Source organism: Arachis hypogaea, chromosome 19, assembly GCF_003086295.3.
Source record: "Arachis hypogaea cultivar Tifrunner chromosome 19, arahy.Tifrunner.gnm2.J5K5, whole genome shotgun sequence".
Classification (NCBI taxonomy): domain Eukaryota; kingdom Viridiplantae; phylum Streptophyta; class Magnoliopsida; order Fabales; family Fabaceae; genus Arachis; species Arachis hypogaea.
In genome coordinates this window covers 132,930,822-132,934,748 of record NC_092054.1, presented here as the reverse complement: position 1 = coordinate 132,934,748, position 3,927 = coordinate 132,930,822, and the positions used below count along the sequence as shown (strand labels likewise).

At 41.7% G+C, this 3,927-nt stretch overlaps 1 non-coding gene across 1 annotated transcript; it reads left to right on the top strand.

The window, feature by feature from the left end:
• Positions 1 to 3,580: 3,580 nt before the first annotated feature.
• LOC112781238 (small nucleolar RNA R71) lies at positions 3,581 to 3,687 on the top strand. Its single transcript, XR_003192027.1, has one exon. It is a non-coding gene; the product is annotated as a small nucleolar RNA R71 (small nucleolar RNA).
• Positions 3,688 to 3,927: the final 240 nt, after the last annotated feature.

Sequence of the window (3,927 nt, the reverse complement as noted above, 5' to 3'; positions counted from 1 at the left end):
AAGCATTTTGTTTTCCAGTATTACCACCGGATACATAAATGCCACAGACACATAATTGGGTGAACCTTTTCAGATTGTGACTCAGCTTTGCTAAAGTCCCCAATTAGAGGTGTCCAGGGTTCTTAAGCACACTCTTTTTTTTTTTCGCTTTGGACCTTGACTTTAACCGCTCAGTCTCAAGTTTTCACTTGACACCTACACGCCACAAGCACATGGTTAGGGACAGCTTGGTTTAGCCGCTTAGACCAGGATTTTATTCCTTTAGGCCCTCCTATCCACTGATGCTCAAAGCCTTGGGATCCTTTTTATTTGCCCTTGTCTTTTGGTTTTAAGGGTTATTGGCTTTTTTTTGCTTGCTTTTTCTTTTTCTTTCTATTTTTTTTTGCCTATTTTTTTTCTTTTTTTTTCTGCAAGCTTTGTTCTTTGCTGCTTTTTCTTGCTTCAAGAATCATTTTTCAGATTATCAAATAACATGTCTCCTAGTCATCATTCTTTCAAGAGCCAACATATTTAACATTCTTAAACAACAACTTCAAAAGACATATGCACTGTTCAAGCATACATTCAGAAAACAAGAAGCATTATCACCACATCAATATAATTAAGCTAAGCTCAAGGATAAATTCAAAACTCATGTACTTCTTGTTCTTTTGAATTAAAACAGTTTTTATTTAAGAGAGGTGATGGATTCATAGGACATTCATAACTTTAAGACATAGTTACTACTACTAATGATCATGTAATGAAGACACAAACACAGATAAGCACATAACATAGAAAACGAAAAACAGAAGAAATAAGAACAAGGAATGAATCCACCTTAGTAATGGTGGCGTTTCCTTCTTGAGGAACCAATGATGTCCTTGAGCTCTTCTATGTCTCTTCCTTGTCTTTGTTGCTCCTCCTTCATTGCTTTTAGATCTTCTCTGATTTCATGAAGGATGATGGAGTGCTCTTGATGTTCCACCCTTAGTTGCTTCCAATAATTGTGTGGAAGAAAATGTATCGCCTGAGGTATCTCAGGGATCTCTTGATTTGCAGTCAAATGTTCTACCACTGAGCTATAGACCCTTGATGGAAGCTTTTGTCTTCCCTTTCCTCTTTCTAGAGGTTTCTCTGGCCTTAGGTGCCATCAATGGTTATGGAAAAAACAAAAAAGCTATGCTTTTACCACACCAAACTTAGAATGTTGCTCGCCCTTGAGCAAAAGAAGAAAGAATAGAAGAATAAGAAGAAGATATGGAGGAGATGGATGGGAGTGTGTATTCGGCCATATGGGTGAGATTGGGTGGGAGAGAGATGTTGAATTTTTGAAGGTAGTGGGTGTATGGATGTGAGTGGTAAATGAAAAAAAAGAAGGGATGATCATGAATGGAAAGAGAGATGATGAGGTAGGTGGGGATCCTGTGGGGTCCACAGATCCTGAGATGATCCTGTGGGGTCCACAGATCCTGAGGTGTCAAGGCATTTATATCCCTGCACCAATTTAGGCATGTAAAATGCCCTTGCACACAACTCTGGGCGTTCAGCGCCAGGTTGGTGCCCATTTTGGGCGTTCAACGCCCCTTTGCTGCCATTTCTGGCGTTGAACGCCAGAACCATGCTTGTTCTGGGCGTTCAGCGCCAGGATGCTCCCATTCTGGGCGTTCAGCGCCAGAACTATGCTCTGTTCTGGCGTTTGAACGCCAGACAGATGCTCCTCTAGGGTGTGATTTTTCTTCTGCTGTTTTTGATTCCGTTTTCAATTTTTATATTTATTTTGTGACTCCACATGATCATGAACCTAAGAAAACACGAAAAACAATAAAAATAAGAATTAGATAAACATTGGGTTGCCTCCCAACAAGCGCTTCTTTAATGTCAATAGCTTGACAGTGGGCTCTCATGGAGCCTCACAGATGTGCAGAGCTTTGTTGAAACTCTCCAACACCAAACTTAGTGTTTGGATATGGGAGTTCAACACCAAACGCTAGAGTTTGGTTGTGGCCTCCCAACACCAAACTTAGAGTTTGACTGTGGGGGCTCTGGTTGACTCTGTTTGGAGAGAAGCTTTTTCTGCTTCCTCTCCATAGTTGTAGAGGGAGATCCTTGAGTTTTGAATACAAGGGAGTTCTCATTCCATTGAAGGACTATTTCACCTCTGTCAACATCAATCACAGCTCTTGCTGTGGCCAGGAAAGGTCTTCCTAGGATGATGGATTCATCCTCTTCCTTTCCAGTATCCAGGACTATGAAATCAGTAGGTATGTAAAGGCCCTCAACCTTTACTAATACATCTTCTACTTGTCCATAAGCCTGTCTTCTTGAGTTGTCTGCCATCTCTAGTGAGATTTTAGCAGCTTGCACCCCATAGATTCCCAATTTCTCTATTACAGAGAGGGACATGAGGTTTATTCCTGAACCAAGGTCACACAGAGCCTTAAAGAGCATGGTGCCTATGGTACAGGGTATTATGAACTTTCCAGGATCCTGTCTCTTCTGAGGCAATGTCAGTTGATCCAGATCACTTAGTTCATTGATGAACAAGGGAGGTTCAACTTCCCAAGCATCAATGCCAAACAATTTGGCATTCAGCTTCATGATTGCACCAAGAAACTTGGCAGTTTGCTCTTCAGTAACATCCTCATTCTCTTCAGAAGAGGAATACTCATCAGAGCTCATGAAGGGCATAAGGAGGTTCAATGGAATCTCTATGGTCTCTAAATGAGCCTCAGAGTCCTTTGGTTCCTCAGAGGGAAGCTCCTTATTGATCACTGGACGTCCCAGGAGGTCTTCCTCCTTGGGATTCACGTCCTCTCCTCTCCTCACAGGTTCGGCCATGGCGCTTATGTCAATGGCCTTGCACTCTCCTTTTGGGTTCTCTTCTGTATTGCTTGGGAGAGTACTAGGAGGGATTTCAGTGATCCTTTTACTCAGCTGGCCCACTTGTGCTTCCAGATTTCTAATGGAAGACCTTGTTTCATTCATGAAACTTACAGTGGCCTTAGATAGATCAGAGACTAGATTTGCTAAATTAGAAGCATTTTGTTCAGAGTTCTCTGTCTGTTGCTGAGTTGATGATGGAAAAGGCTTGCTGTTGCTAAACCTATTTCTTCCACCATTGTTAAAGCCTTGTTGAGGCTTTTGATCCTTCCATGAGAAATTTGGATGATTTCTCCATGTTGAGTTATAGGTGTTTCCATAAGGTTCACCTAAGTAATTTACCTCTGCTATTGCAGGGTTCTCAGGATCATAAGCTTCTTCTTCAGGAGAAGCCTCTTGAGTACTGTTGGATGCAGCTTGCATTCCATGCAGACTCTGAGAGATCATATTGACTTGCTGAGTCAATATTTTATTCTGAGCCAATATGGCATTCAGAGTATCAACCTCAAGAACTCCCTTCTTCATAGGCGTCCCATTATTCACAGGATTCCTTTCAGAAGTGTACATGAACTGGTTATTAGCAACCATGTCAATGAGTTCTTGAGCTTCTGCAGGCGTTTTCTTTAGGTGAATGGATCCACCTGCAGAGGTGTCCAGTGACATCTTTGATAGCTCAGATAAACCATCATAGAATATATCCAGGATGGTCCATTCTGAAAGCATATCAGAAGGACACTTTTTGGTCAACTGTTTGTATCTTTCCCAAGCTTCATAGAGGGATTCACCTTCTTTCTGTCTGAAGGTTTGAACATCAGCTCTAAACTTGCTCAGCTTTTGAGGAGGAAAGTACTTGGCTAAGAAAGCCGTGACCAGCTTATCCCAAGAGTTCAGGCTGTCTTTGGGTTGAGAATCCAACCATAATCTAGCTCTGTCTCTTACAGCAAAAGGGAAAAGCATGAGCCTGTAGACTTCAGGATCTACTCCATTAGTCTTTACAGTATCACATATCTGCAAGAATTCAGTTAAGAACTGAAAAGGATCTTCAGATGGAAGTCCATGAAACTT